The following is an 18047-nucleotide window of genomic DNA, read 5'->3' as shown; positions in this document are numbered from 1 at the left end:
TAAGCATTTGTTGATTTTTGGCCTCTTTGACCTAATAGCACCTTGAACCTGTTAGCAAAGAGCAAAGACCTAGCTATCTACACATCCAGCAGATATTTTTTTAGCTTTGGGTTCATGTCACTCTCGCTCCATTTAGCTCTGTTTTGGTCTCCTCCATATCCTGAGGGAAATACAAGCAGCAACCTCCATGTATGTGAAGTAAACCCAATGCAAATGCCAAAAACTGCAGTTCCCCAAACGTCCACTAGAGGCTGGTTACAAAACGTGTCACTCTCCATAAGTCCCCATGTTAAAATGCCCAACTTCACAGCAGAAATAAACATGTTTACAGCCTGGTACAAAAAACTGTTTTGGTCTCTATAGCTAATTATCCCATTCATGACAACTGTATTGAGGGTGAATTTATGTTTAACTCGTCTGTTAAAATTATAGTAAGGTATGTAGAATTATAATAATACTGTAATAACATTACAGGTGGCTTGTTTGAGCACCCGGATGTCATTTGGCCTCCCTCAAGACTGCCGATCATTCGCGTCCTTGCTGATTTTTAGATTAACCAGGAGGCGGAAGAAGCAGGTCCTATGACCTATGGGGTCACGCATACAGTGTCCATTCTTTATGCTGTCAGTGGGGAAATACCATAGCTGCAAAATGCTAACTGTGCTTTTGTAGGGTGTAGTGTGTTTTGCAGGGCTTTTTCACTGAAAATGGAAACAAGCAGTAAACTTTCTTGTCGTGAAACCAAAACAAAGAGCTAAAAGACGCTACTAAAGTCCATCAAGTTTCTAGATATAATTTCTTTCTGTGGGTTTGTGACTCTGAGCAGCAACTTTGACATTACAAATACTAAAATGACCCACTGTTGTCCAGAAAATAATTTAAAAAGTGCATCTTAAAGGCCTAATCTAAATCTGCATTATTAACATTGGCTAGCAGTCTTCCTATTCCCTGCCTTTTGTCTATTGCTACTTTGTTTTGTTATATTACTATCACCAACTGTTGATCTGTTGTATAGCATTAAACCTTTGGATCCTGCTTTGATCGTTTATCTTCTCCTTCATGTTTTATGCCTTGCATTTGCCACACATTTTCAATCTATTGCTCGCTGCAGTCAGCAGGAATTGGTTTTTCATTGCCTTAATAACAAAATGTTCAATACTACTTGTAGGTTTTCCAAGAGATTAAATTCAACACTTCACTTCATGAATTTCACAGTAATACCTCTCTCGAAGTGTAAGATGGAGCATATCGAGTGTGCAACCGGGCACAGGGAAGAAAATACTGTAGTTAAAGGAAGAAGTATTGTATAGCTCTTGACAAAGGACTGCAGAAGTCAGCACAAAACTGGAGTAAACGAGACCTAATCCCAGTCCACCTACACCGGTTGACAGATATGATGCCAGGAACTGGAAATGTGGAGCTTTTTCATTCAGACAAATATGAAGTCCCGACAAATATCACACCCCTGTGGAAAACGTGGCAGATATTAAAGCATTAGCGTTGCTTTTGAATCAGTGGATGCACATTCTCCAAGTGACAGCGAGCTCACCTCTCCTTCCAAAGAATACATTCCACTCTTCTCATACCTCAAATCTTTTCAGGGCTCTACAGGGCTAAAGTTCACTAGCTTTTACCAGATCTCATTTTCGTGCATGGCTCTGCCGGCTGTTATTATTGGTGTGGCAGCCAGCCAGCCAGCTTGGACTGTCCACCCCTTCGCGAGGTGAAATACCCAAGCTAGGGGTCTATAATCTGTAGGTATACAGTAGGCATATGTCACTTAAAGACATATGTGCGTACCGTCTGCCGGCGTGTTTGTACAGTGTTCATTGTTTCTGTCTGTCTAGAGGCAACAGTGACCACCAGTGCAAACACTACAGATCTTCATATCTTCAGTATACAGTGGCAAAGCAGCTATTGTCAGTAGAACGTCTTGAACTGTGTCCTTCAGGAAAGTTACCCCCCGTCTGTCTCTATTTCTTCTCTCTTTCTGTGGTTATGTGACTTCGGGATCCGTTGCCAGAAATTCCAGGAAACCCTAGAGCTTCATGAGACATAACAAAGCTCGCTCTCTTCCTCCGTCTTTGTCTCTTTCATTGAAGATTACACTATGTTTCTCTGTCTGACTTTTGCAGGCCTGGGAGCTCTGCAGCTCATTCTCCCTGGGAGTTGAAAGTAATTTTATTCAGTGGCTGATTGACTCATATCATAGCATTTTAAACACCAGAGTTTCTTACTTTTAATGCCTGTGCTAATTCTAGACCACAGACTATTTAGACCATGGAAGACGCAATCATCATTGAACACCATTAGCATGATGTGGCATTTACCACTAAATTGAGGATAAAATTCAGCTTTAGAGGTTAATATATGTGCGGTACTTAAGCCTCCTAATTCCTAAATTTATTAGAATAACACATATCTCAGACAGCCATGAAATTGTAAATAATTGAGCGGTGCTCTTAAGAGGCTTCTCTGGTTGCGGCGTTGAAGTTGCTGCAAGCTTCTTTTTTTTTTTTTTAGCTGATGGTAAAACTGGAAATGAGATTTGGTTCACAAAACAGCAGAGCTAAATGGGAATAAATCCAAAACCACAGCCGTCCCCCCAGGCACTAATCTGTCCATGGGGGTTCACCCATCTCCTCGCGCTCTCCAAAATTGTCTCCTCCATCTGGGTCAACTCTGCTCAAACACATCGATGCATGTCTGAACCCCCTCGTACACACAGACACGCACCTATAGACATACCTATTCACCCACCACCCACCTTGTGTTTATGTTCAGAGTTTGAGTGACTGGTATTTCATTTCGGCCGGCCCGGAGCCCTTTAGCACAGTTTGGCTTGGCCGGTGTACCATTACTGGTCATTAAGTCTAACCTGAACTAATAGGGGCCCATTTTCCAAGGTGGTCTCCCAGGTGGCTGTCACAGACGTGAGTGGCACTGCGGGGCTCAGGGCTTGACTCAGGCACACCGAGTCTCATGAAAAATCTGCTGGGACGTGAGCCAGACTTCATCATACACTTTGATAACAAGAACCCATTGTTCTAGGGGGGCGTCTGGGTGTTTTGTTTCTCATTAAGGAAGTTTAATGAGGCCAGCCTGAATGGGCACCCCAAACCATCCCTTCTTTGCACTCTAATACATTTCTTCAGCATCACATCCCATGAACCATCAACAATCCGCCTAAAACCATTAGCTTAAACCACATCCAAAATCACCGTCATCCCAAACATCTCATTATAGTTTCTGCTTGACCATTATCATACCCCTTAATAAACATGCTAATACACCAATATATATATATATATATAACCAACCGAGCAGTAAATTGATCGGCCAGGTTGATATTAGCTAGTGTAATTTATATCTTGGCTGGTAAATTACTGAACAGGAATGCCATGTTTTAGGTAATTTAGTGTTGCCATTACATAGATTGTCCAACAGAGAGCATTGGCCATTTCAATATTGTACCTTTGGTTTAGCTCAATAAACTATTCTAAAAAAAAGTATCAACTCAACCAGAGAAAATTTATGACTGTCTGCCAATGTATATATTGTAATACAATTTTGTATTGGATATCAGTACTGGCCTCAAAATGACACCTAACTGTCAATCAAAGTGGTCACGCTGTTACAACTTTAAGCCCTGAAATAATTTAAACAGGTGAGTTGTATATAAATTCACCCTCAGTATAGTTGTCATGAACAGGGAAATTAGCCTTAGAGACCAAAACTGTTTTGTACCAGGCTGTAAACATGTTTATCTCTGCTGTGAAGTTAAATAAAGTTTTAACGTGGGGGCTTACGAAGGTTGACTTGTTCTGGAGCCAGCCTCAAGTGGCCATTTGAGAGACTGCAGTTTTTGGCATTGGCTCCTAAAAGCGATAGAACAGCATACAAACTTAGAGCTAGATTGTCTTTATGTAATGCTCACGACTTTTATAATATTTAAAAAGTGTGTTTTCACATCAGAAGATTTTCACACAAGTAAATGCTGTGGTATGTATGTAATGTTACCATAAAACTCTTCATATGTTTTTAGCTGTGCCCTCCTCTGTGCGACATGTGTCATCATTAATCAGAAGAGAAACAGCCATTAGTCTAAATACGGGGGTAATTAATCCGCGCTCACACTCCATTAGACGTCATGCTCAATTTGTGCAGAGAGCTGTGTACTGGGTAAATAAGCAGAGACGACGGGACCCACGGCTATTATTCCTGTGGAGGTGCTAACGTGGCTCTCCAAGAAAGCTTTGATCTAAAGCGCTCGGCACACACGAGTTGAAGTGGATATTACAACTTGAATTGAAAGAAGAATGAAATTACTGTCTGTGCTACATAATTGTATTCATGTGGGGTTTTCTTTTACGTAGATTTGTGAACACTGATGCCTGATAAGAGGATAATCGTACGCATATGTATCTCAGTCATAAAAAAATGTGACTGGACTTCGGAATTAAAGGCAAACCGTAAGCCTCCAACAAGGTTAAACTGCAGTAGGGCATATAGCATGAATCATCCCTTAGTTTAATAAGTACCATTTGGCTGTCACCTCTGCGGCTGTAGTGCTGCTCTATTACAGTAAAGCCCCTCCGGTACAGCTGGGGTTATTCAATAAAATCCTGACTGAGTGTTTCTCCCAATCACCACTGGCAGAGCTCTGATGAGGTAAAGAGCTCTCCTATGCCAGCCTCTGTCCCTGCGGAGTTCTGTGATTAAAATGGTTTTCTGAAGCCATATTTTTGTTCTCCCCCTTGCCAGACCCGAGTTAGAGTACAGAGAGAAAAAATTGACAAATTACCTAATGCGTACTGAAATGAATCCACAAAAACCGATCTAATCTAGAAAGGTCGGTGATAGGTAGACAGATGGGAGCATTGGATTTCCACTTTTTTGAGAAATCATTGGTATCTGTGTCTAAAAAACACAAGTTATAGACATATACTCCGCGTTTGTTCCTAGTGTTGAGGGAGGATTGGCTTCGCATCGGCCATTATGCACTTTTGATCTGCAGCCTTAATCACTTTCACCCTCCTCCCTCCTTCCTCCCAACAGGGCAGTGACATGCGAAGTGGAAAGAAATGGCAACAGCAGAGTGGCCCACAAGAGCCGGCTAACTCTCCTGTCCTCTTGCCTTGCTTGTAATGCATTCCTGAGCAATCCTCGGAGGCTCATATGTAAATGCCTGAGTATGCTTCTTATTAGGAGGCACAAAGAGTACACTCTATAAATGCACTCTTAAACAATTACCGCTGCTCCCGACTGCAGCCCCGACACAGACCTCAGACTGTGCTGCTGCCTGACTGGCTTACTCGGGTGGGAAAGATGGATGCGGACCATTTCAAACAATGTGCCTTGCTATGAGACACATGTGCAAAGTCTGACTTAAGATGGCCAAAAGTTTGAGAAACAGTATGAATGGATTAAATTTGATTTAGTGCTGAAACGAGTCAACTAAGCCGAACCAAAAGAAAAATTACTCACCCAGATTTTTATTGTTGATGATCAGTTTAAAGCTGCTATACTTAATATTTTCATATCAACAATGGATTAAGTAACATGTTTTGTGAAAGGTGTTGCTCAGAGTGACAAAACCAAAGATTACTGTGACCTGCCTTGCAGTTTCCCTCAGCTCTATGGAGCATTTTAGCTTCTTTTAGCTCAGTTTTAACAGAACTTTAGTCCAATCTTACCGCATTATCGTTTTTAGATGTCTCAGGAAGCTTTCACCAACCAAAGAAGTACTAATCATCCCACTCTAGACTACCTTGCTAGCACCAAACAGTAGACAGGCAGAGCTAGTGACTAGCTAATAAACATAGTGAAGTATTTACTGTAGCTGCTTGGAGGAGACCAAAACTGAGCTGAAAGGATGGTGAATATTAGACTTACGCTCATCAGGTGGCCAGAAACACAACTCCAAATGAATTCTAATGTTGCTCTGTCTGCAGAATGTATAACAGTACATTCAGACACAGTTGTTGGCAATGTGTGTGGGAATGAGGGGCTGTGTCTGTTTGCGTGGAACATAACCGCAGTGAAACAATCAGAGAATAGCTTTTTATTTCACTTATTAACCGGCTTTATCTCATTCATTGTCTACATCTCTCTCTCTCAAACCATCGGATGCAAAACAAATTAAACACCTTTGTGTTTTCTATTGTTTTGAAATCATGCCATTGTACAAACAATTGTGATTTGGAAAGTGATTTATCAAGAAAATAATTGGCAACATTTTATGGTAAAAATAATCATTAGTCTGCTTTAAAATTAAGTTGTGAGGCCATTTGACAACATTGTATTCTGCTTAGATTTCACACCAAGACTTGAACTAAATGTTGAAATACTTAAAATACGCTGAACTTTGAAGCTCTTCCAAAGAATGCAACAAAACTAAAGTGGAAGTTTGACTCATGTGAATATCCATGTAAGGACACAGTGATTGTTTTATGTGTATGAGGTAAGTCCTCACTTCCATCATTACCACATACAACCCTGATCTCGCTCTCGCCAGTTCTCACTCCCATGATGGCGGGCGTCCAAATGTGGACTCTCTCCGAGCTGTCCTTCACATTTCGCCATACACACTTCTGACACACACACACACAGCACCTCCACAGCCACAAGCATAAATTCAGCAGGCGTATAAGTGACCTACACACTGCCCTGTCTGTTTTCCCCCGTGCAATTCATAGAGCGGTTAACCTCGCTAACTGTGTAAACACATGACCTCACCAGTCATGTGTTTACACTCAATGGTATTTTTCACACACGCCGCTGGGATTTACATCACCTTATTACCTCTACGTTCCCTTAATTCCCCATTACTCTAAAATATGGGACTTTTAAAAGGCGATTTGACAGGCTCTTGATTAGCCATGTTTGTTTAGCTTTGGGACGCGATGGGAGGAAGACGAGAGGCTGAGAGGAGGAGGAGGAGGGGGAGGAGGTGAAGAGAGGACAGGAATGGAAAGCTGGCGAGGACACGGAGCAGGGTGAAGTGAGAATGAACGTTAGAGTAATCATTTCTTTTCGGGCTGAAGTAGAATAGATTGGTGTTAAAAGGAAGGACAGAGGCGAAGAGAAAGTTAATGTGGTTGTTAGTGGAGAGAGACAAGAAAGGTGGTTCTTGCCACGGGACACACTTGTGTGCACGTCTGAGGTCCCAGTGGGCGGGCGCCGAAGGAAAACACAAGGCCAATCAGCTAACAGACACGTTTCCTGTGCTTGTTTTATCAGATGAGAAGAAGCCCAAAGGCTAAATGTCCCTCTTAACAATGTTGTACACTTCTCAGAATAACCCGCTTTGGGGGGAACGAAGAAGGGGAGAACATGCATCTTTGTAGGATGACATCAGAAGCGCTGCTTAGGAGCACTGACCTCACTCTCGCACCATCAATCATCCGCAAAAAAACCCCTCCATGAAATGTAGATCATGTGAGTAAGATAGGAGGTTTTACCTTTTAAGATATAAAGCAAAGCTGCCTCGTGAATTAAATCATCAGCCCGCTGAAAAAACAGAAGATTTAGTTAGAGGGGGTAATAATAACGAAACTTCTGGCGGAGCTTGGCATCTGGCAACTAGCAGATGGTGGGCCAATATGCCAATTACCAACACCGACATGCCACGCTGCCTATTAGGCAATCTGGCCTTGAGTGATAGCACTTTAAAGTCAGGGAACGACACGAGTGAGAGGCTGATCTAACAAACCCTCTTCATCGGAGTGTGACTAAAGCCCAGAGGAATTCAAACACAGGTCCTTTATCCCCACATGACTGCTTCAGTCAGGAGAATCAAAGTTTGGGGGAAATAATTTGAGAAGAAGGGAAGCTCCTGAGAGAGAGGATCATCGTGGAATGTAAGCTATGTAAATGTGGTTTGATTATTAAGACTTAATTTAGGGGGTGAATCTATTATAGGCTGGAGGAAGGGGTCAACTAGAAGAGGAGAAGGAGGGGGGAAAATGAGAGTGAGCATTCTCCATCACCCAAGAGACAACTGGAGTCTAATTGTGCAGTGAACCGGTGCCAGAACATCTAAGAGCACCGTGGATATTCCCCCGCAGAACTTTTCCAAGTCAGCTTGGCTGCATAATGAGGAGCAACAACTGGGTTTTTCTTTTATAAAATGGCAAATAACATTCTGAATTTATATCACAAACATCTGCAAAGCTCAAAGCTGCATATTTTCCAGGTCCTAAACAAGCAATCGTCTAAGGTTTCAATGCCCTCATGTGACTTCACAAGCAATCAAGCAAAGCAAAGCGGTGCTACCAGTTTCTGCCTACCTTACTTGTTGACCGCCTGGTGAAAGAGTTAACAATTCTTTTTCCAAACTCGAGATCTGCCCGTATGTCCGTCCAAGCATATTATACAACTTAGTGTGCGGTTCTGGATGCAGCGCATTCAAATTACATGCTATCAAATTCAAAGGCGAAGGGGGGGGGGGCAGAACGAGTACGCTGTGGGGCTCCGGTCCAGGGAGAGTCCCATGAGCACTAGCTACACGTCAATCACAATCACTTGAAATGAGCTGAACCCTGTCTTACTCCTGCTGTTGTCCAGAAGATACAAACCTAAAACCTAAACTAACTGTATTTGAGGCAACTGGTGGACCAAATGACGAGGACACCAGTGATGTTTGGTGGAGGCAGCGTCTCATATAAACAAATCTGCATAAAATTAAACCAACGTTAGAACACAGGAAACATGTTTGACATAGTTTCATCGGTCCGTTATGAAGAAGAAACCAGAAAATAGTTCTGGCACCTGCTGTAAGGAAGCAATGTATGTTTGGATGGACATGTCAGCATGCGATCACTGGAAACCCAACCACGTTTGGAAAACCTTAACACTCAACACAGGATAGGTAAACATCTATTTAAAAAAGAACAGAATGATCTGATCATTTGTGTTAGAAAATCGCCTCTGCCAGTTTTCCATTCTATTCAAATTCAGTTTGCCACTTGGTTGGCTGCCTTAGCTCAGTGGTGGTAAGAAACTATTGCCTTGCAAGGAAACTCTGGATTCTTGCTTTGGAACTTGATACTGTGGTGGATTGAGTATCTAGGATCAAACTATAACAAAACACCCACATATACTGCATGCATGTTAACTCATAACTGTACACAGAAAGACACATGAGCGCCCCCCGTGCTTTAGCACATGATGATTATGATGAGAATGAAGCACAATAATTAACTGGTCCAACTTTTAACTTTGATCAAGTGTATGAGAGAAAGGAGAGGGAGCCTGCATACAGTAACTAGAAGCCTTCACCGCACTGTGCAGTCCAGAGCCAGACTCCGGAAATGCATGGCAATGTTCCCTACATCCTGCCCGCCCAGCCCTAACCCTGGCCCTGGCTCGCGCCCCACACTGCCAAACCCCTGTTATCACTCTGTGCAATTACCTCCAGTTTCTTCTGCGCCCATATCACATCGTGCCAATTATAAAATCCCCTTCTAAGTACACTACAAAGCACTACATGCATTTTAGTGTAAAGCCTGCAGTTTTCTCTGTGTATTTCAGCCTTGAAATAGCTATGTGTGCGGACATGCATGCAAAGACACAAAACAACTCCTAGTACAGTGATTCCCTCCAGGGGAACACTTCTAGAGATACTACCGGATATTTTGAAAGGTGTAGGCAATCAGCTTGAAGAAATTCTGATCTTATTGAAAAATATCTATATGCACATATTGAGTCTGCTATAATATCTGAACAGTACATGATGGGACTTGTGTGTGTGAGAAGAAGTCTAAAGAGTTTGCTAAAAGTAATGAATATATGACTGAAACTGTTAGCTAGTGGAAAATGACTGAAGCACCTAAAAGAACTGCATAAACAATTGCTCCGATAGCTAAAAGTAGATTAGATTAGTAATCTACTCAGATTAGTAAACTGAGATCAGACTTTCTAAATAGTTAGCCAGAAGTATTAGTAAAATGGTGAAAAAGCTAAAAGTAGTGGAACATGATTGAAACTGTGAAAAGCACTAGATGAAACAGTTGAAATCGTTTGCTAAAAGTATTGGATAAGTTTTTGAAATAGGCCCAGTTAGCATAAAGTAATGGTAGAATGGTTAAAAAAGTTCATGGAAAAGTGTTGGATAAACTGTTGTTTAGCAGTCCGAATCCAAAATTGACTGAACCGACCTAGACGATTCATTTCGATGAATTTCAGTTGTATGAAGAAATTGTAACAATGCCCGCTTTAAGTGTTAAACAATGCCACATTTTGAACATGTCAGGTTGAGTCCATGAGTCCAGGTTGAGTCCATCTGACAGGGCTGTGGGGGTACTGTACATCAGACAGTGTATTAGAGGACTGTTATTAGCACTGCATTCCAGAGACTATTCCAATCACCTGTCACCAGGTTGGGCCTGCGCCTTATAAGGAGCGGAGGGCATTCTCCACGTGTTTTCCAAACACTGCACAACTTATCAGATACAGTTTCATGGGCAATTACTACGCTGTCTCTGGCCCTGCAAGCATTCAGAAAAGAAAAAAGGGCCTACAGACCTACTCCCTCTCTGCAGCTCCCTCCCTCCACCCGCTCCCATTTTCCATGCTTCCATTTCACAGATACTACTATGTAATAAAGCTGAGATCAAAAGACTTGCTGGCCAACTCAAGTACAATGAGAGTTGAAGAGAGAGTTTTTGGCCTCAGGGGTGGTGGGAGTGCAAAGAATGTGATACCTTGATACGATGAAGTGGATTCATCTGCGTGTGCCCTGTGGCTTTGTCTACAGGAGATGCTGGATGTGTTTAAAGTTCATACACCAAAGGACATTTGCCTTTTGTAACTCAGTATGATCTTATGGTCAAATCTGATCTTTGAGGGCCATGTGGTGTGCTGGTAGCCATATGGAGGCCCCCGTTTCTTGCTCATAGCCAACTTTGCACACCGACCACATGTCAAATTTCAACAGGTTAAGCAACTTTGTGCAGCTAAGAACACAGCTTTGGAGGATGCCATGAGATTTCTAAATGTGTGGTGTCAACAAGCATATCTGCAGCATTTTCTTCCCAGCCTTAATAAGTTGTTTCAGGCTGTAGTTAGTGCCATGAGAAACTTGGCCGGCCGGGGGTTTGGAGACACCCACCCCCGCCTCCCTGCATCCCTCCCTCCCTCCCTACCCTCCTTCTCTCACTCTCGCCCGCCCTGGAGGACTGAACGCGCATTACAGGAGTGGACAAACGCTTTTTCTTTGTGTTGTCCCGCGGTTAACAAAACATTCACATGACAGCCTCACTCCTTGACCAATAGAAAAGCTTATAACAACTCGCAATCGTGACTTCAACTTTGCGTAAAAGCGCACAAAGAGCGAGGAGCGCGCAGCCAAGATATCCTGAAAAGTGCCAGCAGCAGCAGCAGCTCATGCGCACAGCATAATGTGATCATCTCAAATAACGCAGAGCATTTTTTCCCATCAAGAAGTTTCTTCCTAAAGAGACTGGAGGAAGCTCTTACCTGTGGATCTTAGCGGGACAAAGTAGAACTGTCGAGTCGAGTATGAGGAGAGGAGAGGGAGCCAGTCTGCAGTCGGTCCTCAACTTACACTGAATGATTAAAAAAAAAAAAAAAAAAAAACCCAAACTGTATACCCGTTCAAGCCCCTCCCTTTAAGACATAATCGCACATCTACTCCTGGCTTGAGTTGTCTGCTCTGCTCCAGTCTAACTCTTAAAAGCACCGCGCAGACTTCAGCTCAGACTTCAGCATTTCACAAAGCCGAATGAAAAATGCCAACTCTGCGAAGAACTCGTGCAAAACTCACCAAATAACAAAAGTGACTGCAGGAGGAAAGTGTTTTTTCTTTTCTTTGGTTGTCCTTCGGGGGGCCTCTGAAAGAAAATCATCTGTCAGGAGCGATCAGATGAAATGTTAATCTTACACCAAGAGGAGGGCTGTTTGCCCGTAGGCCTGAAAGCTTCCATGTTTATGCGGTGGTGACTTCATAAAAGAGGTTAGAAGTGATCATCATAGTGCAAATAACCACAGATATCTGTTCTATAACTGCAAGTGACACTCTGAGATTTCTCCCAGTGTTCTGCAGATGCAAATTACAACAGACTTCCCTGACAGGCTGTTTCTGTGTTTATTATAAAGTATTACAGATAATAGTGTGGATTACCTACTCAGCTCCAATGTATCAGATATAGTAATTTTGTTGAATTTTCATTGCTGTTTAAAATGCAACAAACCTACAAAACCTCAAAACTACATGGATGGATAACACTAGAGGTTATTAAGAAAATATTAAAGTTTAAAGGTGCAGTGTGTCAGATTTCTATCTACATATTCATAACTATGTTTTAGTGTATATTCACCTGAAAATAAGAATCATTATGTTTTTGTTACCATAGAACGACTCTTTAATGTCTACAGAAGCTTTCTCCTCCTCCACGACATTTCTGGCGGACTCCGCCATGTTTCTACAGTAGCCCATGTGTTTAGAAATACTGTCTCGAGGTACCGCCTTTTGTATTTTCCATGTATTTTGTAGTTTCTTCTACACCCTTGGAAGACGGTTGATGTGAGTGAGTTGCCATCAAACAGCAACCTCCTTGTCTGTGAAGTGAAGACAATGCTTAAGTGCCAAAAACTGTAATTCCTCAAACGGCCACTTGAGGCTGGCTACAGAACGAGTCAGTCTCTATAAGCCCCTATGTTAAAATATCAAGCTTCACAGCAGAAATAAACATGTTTACAGCCTGGTACAAAAAACAGTTTTGATCTCTATAGCTAATTTCATGACAACTGTACTGAATTTTATTTAACCATAAACTACAATGGTAAACATGGGTGAACCACTGACAGTATAAAGAATGGATGTCGATTCTGATGAGCCGTTTTGAAGCTAAAAATATGCAGCCCTGGATGTTGCCATCTTGGTAGTCCTGCCTCTTCCGCCTCCAGGCTAATGTAAAGCAAAGACATCAATGGTGGACCTGAGGCAGGCTGAATGACGCCTGGGTGCTCCAACACGGCATCTGTAATGGCACTTACCTGTCAATCAAAGCAGCCGCACTGTTAATTCTGCATAACTTTAAGTTTTAATACGATTTGATAAGGTGAGTTAAATAAAATTCAGTCTCACAGTACAGTTGTTATGAACAGTGAAATTAGCTATAGAGACCAAATCTAGTACAGTTGTTATGAACAGTGAAATTAGCTATAGAGACCAAATCTAGTTTTTGTACCAGGCTGTAAACATGTTTATTTTTGCTGTGAAGTTGGACATTTTAATATGGGGGCTTATGGAGACTAACTTGTTTTGTAGCCAGCCTCAAGTGGACGTTTGAGGAACTGCAGTTTTTGGTTTCTGCATTGGCTTCACTACACAGCCACTTGAGTAATAACTTGAACATTGTAAGTTTGTAAACTGTGCGACGGTTGCTAAAAACCACAAATTCCCCTCTGTTTCCTTCATTTTCCTCAGCCCTGACTTTACTTTCTTTCATATAAAGATTTTAAAAATCATGTGTTGTCATGTTTGGCTCTCACCTCCGAGTGCAACCCTGCTATTTGTGACCTTTTGTCTGTCAGCAAATTCAGTAAGGATGCAGGAAGTTAGGAGGTGAGAAACACAATAGCTGCAGTGTTCTACTTTCTACTACGAAACAGCAGCATGGAGACACTGCCCCGCTTTGTCCTCCCCTTTAAAACAATGATGCTTAGAACAAAGAATGAACTTAAGAGCATTAGGCCACTGGTGCGGAAATGAGCATCATATGCGCTGCTGCTCTCTTGCATTTGTTTCTTTAAGATAAAAATGAAAATAAATGCGGTCTGTTGTGTGGCGTGCATGTGCCTGCTGTACGTGCATGAGGGAAGACAAAGAGGGAGTGGAGGGGGGCGTTAGATGGGCCGTCACTTTTAAACAAATCTGAAAATGCATTTAGCTTCATTCCTTTGAAAAATGACAGCCTTTAAGATAAACCCGTCATCCTTCGTCTTGCAGGTTTCTTTCAGGAAATCTTGAGGACAACATCTTGGCCCCAAAGTTGCATTACTCTGTTGCAAAATCACTTCATGGTATAATTTGATTGCCAAAAATGATTCTCTGGTTGGGGCATGTTTATAGTTGGTGTAATGCCATTATACTCACGGCTGATGCTCATTTGCTATATTTACTTCATGAGCTCAGGTGTTTACCTCATCACCTTTACACCTTACATTCCATTTAGTGATTTAGTTGGCGCTTTTATCCAAAGCGATTTACAAAAAGGGAAACAATCGAGGTACGGTGCAACAGGGACATGTTAGCGCATCAATAAGTACTGTGACAATACTAGAGAGGATATATTTAGCATGTGTAGTTGTTGGTAGTGTAGGAGAGGAGGTACTCTCTGAAGAGCTGGGTATTCAGGAGGTTTTTGAAGGTGGTGAGGGACGTGCCTGATCTGGTAGGAACTGGTAGGACGTTCCACCAACGGGGAACAACAGATGACAAAGGTTTGGATTGCCCGTTCATTGGAGGAACGCAACAGTCGTGTAGTAACATATGCCTGTATAAGGGTATTCAAGTAAGTGTGTGCAGAACCGGAGACTATTTTGAAGGTAAGCATTAGCGATTTTAATTTAATGTGGACAGCTTCAGGTAGCTATGTAGATATGTCTGAGAGGCATTCAGAGATCCATGTAAAGGCAGAGGACTTACATGACTGTTTATATTGAAAGCTTTATTACAACAGAATGGACATATCACTACATTAGTCTATATTTATCTGACAACAAAACAAGAAGAAAACTTTATGGCTCTTGGCTCTTCTGCTTTCTGTGAGTTGTCAAATCTTCCTGACATAAATGCCTTCACACTCTTACATCAGATGAAACACCTCAGAACCAATTATAAAGGTTTTAAACCACATTGCTTTCAACAAACCTTTGACATTTTCCCATTTCATCATATGGCTTTAAATCAGACGAAAGACTGACATTAGAGGTGAGGGGATGGGATTTTCCGTCAAAGTTGAGTTGTAGAAAAGTGTTAGTTGATGATGAAAGTAGCATCTGTCATTCTGCAACAGCATAAGCAAAGTTTAATAAAACAAAAGTTTCTTTTTTTCAAGTTGACAACAATAAAAAAAACTTGTAGTTTTATATATATAATCAGGATCTCTCTGTTTAGGGACAAAGTAATGACATGTTTGCGTGATGGATGATTGTTATCTATCCCTTGGCGTCTCAGCTGGTCGATGTGCATACCAAATACCTGCAGCGACCTGGGTAAAGTCCAGGATTTTTATCATTCTGATCTGTCTCCTGTTCCTTCCTGTATCGGTCTACTGTGTACTGTCAAAGACAAAAATGCTAACAAAGGATAGGACACCTGCAGTGGAAAACATCTGGATTATTTCCCTTGTGCGTGGCTCGTGTTTGACCTAATACTGATCACTGGTCTGCCACATTTCATAGACAAACAATAAGGTTATCATGAGAATAACAGATTTATGTGTTCATCTGTGGGACCACCTTTAACAGAGATCCTGGTGTGAGTAAGTAAAGAGATATGAAACTATGTTACACTGTAGTGTGTGCATGTAAACTGCCTTAATGTCAATCTTCTATATATAGGTATGTTTTGATTATTAAAAAAAAGAAAGAAAAACAAATTAAATTAAATAAATAAACCTAAATACAAGCAGGAGTCTACAAGCTTGTGTAATAAGGCATGAATGATAAAAACATGATGATACTAAAAGTTAAAGGTACAGTGTGTAAGATTTAGTGGTGACATTGCAGATCACAACTCAACCATCCTCACATACCCCTCTTTTCCAAGTGTGGAGAAGAATCTATGGTGGTTTTTGTGCGCCAAAAAAGGATTTTGATGTTTCATGATATTGTTTGTCTTCAGCTTTTAAATTGGTATTCTTACAGTACATAAGTGATAATAACGCCTTTCTTTTTAGATATATGATTATATTCTATCCAACCACAAGAAAAATCAGCAAATGGAACAGGATTGAATATAAAAATGAAATAAAAACCAGTTTATGTACACAGATCAATGAGACAAGGAGTCCTCAGCTGTGCTACTAGCTCTGTGAGGATGTACTTGGACACAGTGTTTTTGAGTGATGCTAAATGTTAATGACAATATTAACAGGCAAAAACAACAACAACAAATGTGAACCTCATGGTGGTGCTAGAGGAAACATCACGGCATCCTGTAGAAAGAAGACAGACTTTGTTATCCAGCTATGACGCTAGCGAAAATCCTTGAATAATTGTGTAATGTTCATACTTTTAATATATGAGAACATTAGATCAAGGTGGATTACATACGTGGATCACTGCAAGAGTAACTGTTACATCTGAAATTCGACCCTCAACTGTTAATGTTTGAATCCTTTCCCTGCACTAAGCCCTCTGACCTCTCTCCACGGCTAATTTCCATTATATAAAATGATTTATAATGATCAATTACACGTAGCGTGCAGGAGGCTCAGGCAGGGATTAAAAGCCTTGCTGTGACCCACCTGGCTCAAGTTCTGACTCTTTCACATGTTCAGGGGCCCCTGGACGGGTCCCTGGGGAACTCCGTCACACCAGCTATAAGTCTAACCAAAGCAAACACAGAATCCCTCGTTTGTTGACTTTTACGAAATGTTGAATGTGGTCAGGAGAATGTGAAAGATTGTCAAAAATATGGCTTGGTACTTTTATGTGAAGAATGTGGCTTAAAAGGTAAAAAAAAAAAAAAACTCATGTCACGTTTCATGACATCAAAGTAGCCCTGAGCCCGAATTCCCATGAGTTGGTGTAAAGCATAAAGCTGCACACATTAAACTTTATGAAGAGACATGTTTTTACATTCATCCATCATTACTCCAGAAAAGATACAATACACCCTTTTTTTTTTAAAGATACATCTAGCCTCTGACTTTTTTAAACATCCAGAACCTAAACGCAGGTGCGAGAGCTTTTTAAACACACCAAGAGCACAATGGAAACACTTGTTGCCTGTTCCAGTCCATCTGGTAACTCTCAAACCTTGGCCAAGTGCTGTCATAATCAGAAATCCACTAGTTGCATGTCCACAAATTCATCTTTGTCACATTATCGGTTGCTATTTGTCATTTTAAAAGGGGGCAAGATTTACAGAATATGACATAAGTGGATATATTATATATGAATATAATATGCATAACAATGTTGTCATAACCACCTGAAAGTAAGAATCGTTGCAAATCCTGTTTGACGGAGTCCACCATTTTTAACCACCATGTTTCTACAGCAGCAAAGAAAGGACAAACTAAACACTGGCTCCAAAAAGGGTTTTTTGCTTTTTGGAACTCCAAGAAAGACGGCACAAACTAAGAGAGCTCCTCATGACTATCAGTAAAAAATTTTTTGAAAAACAATGTTTCAGGAAATACAGAAAATGAGTGACACTTTAGTCATTAGGTAACCACCCAATGACTAAAGTTTCACTCATTTTAATTTTCATGTTCAGGGTTGCTTCATGTTCACATTATCCATGTTTGATCTTGCGCTAAGACAGTATATCTAAGTGGGCCTTTTGCTTTTTTTTGCACATTTTTTGAACATTTTGTTGCCACTGTAGTTTCTCCTTTATGCTAGGAGTGAGTGAGAGGGCTGCAATCAGCACCTACATCGCTGAATGCCACTGAATCCTACACACTGGACCTTTAAGTCATCACTTAAGTGCCTTTTGTTTATCGTTATATGAGGAATATTCAGGTTTGGCACTGAATAAACAAGACTTGCTTATAAAAACAGGGAAGGCAACTGAGTTTTCTTATTTATTAAAGAACAGGATGTGAAAAAGCAGAACCTGGCTTTTATACACAGTTAAGAAAGAGGGGTGAGTAAGAGAGAGTGCATGTCACTGAGGTTATTAAGTGGGCACCTCCCATCACAGATGTTTAACTGAATCACTCCCATGACACCTCCGCGAGGCTCCTCTGAATCCCAGAGCCGCCACATCAACAAACATAAAAAGATAAATATCTGTATCTAGATGGATCTCACCGCCAAGACTTTGGGTGATACATGAGAGGTAA

At 41.3% G+C, this 18047-nt stretch overlaps 1 protein-coding gene across 9 annotated transcripts in view; it reads right to left on the bottom strand.

Annotated features, from left to right (window-relative positions):
• The window catches only part of cald1a (caldesmon 1a), a 58283-nt gene extending 46676 nt beyond the window's left edge, over positions 1–11607 (bottom strand). For 8 of the 9 annotated variants that reach the window (XR_003461257.1, XM_027272109.1, XM_027272114.1 and 5 more), the window contains exon 1: positions 11482–11607. The gene's annotated coding sequence lies outside the window, so the exon portion shown is untranslated. Of the gene's footprint in view, positions 1–8291; positions 8421–11481 lie in introns of those variants that run through there. The other variant, XM_027272111.1, reaches the window with a different exon arrangement.
• Between the last annotated feature and the right edge of the window lie 6440 nt (positions 11608–18047).

This window comes from Larimichthys crocea, chromosome XX (genome assembly GCF_000972845.2).
Source record: "Larimichthys crocea isolate SSNF chromosome XX, L_crocea_2.0, whole genome shotgun sequence".
Lineage (NCBI taxonomy): Eukaryota > Metazoa > Chordata > Actinopteri > Sciaenidae > Larimichthys > Larimichthys crocea.
The sequence above is the reverse complement of the archived record's forward strand: the minus strand, read 5'-3'. Positions and strand labels throughout refer to the sequence as shown.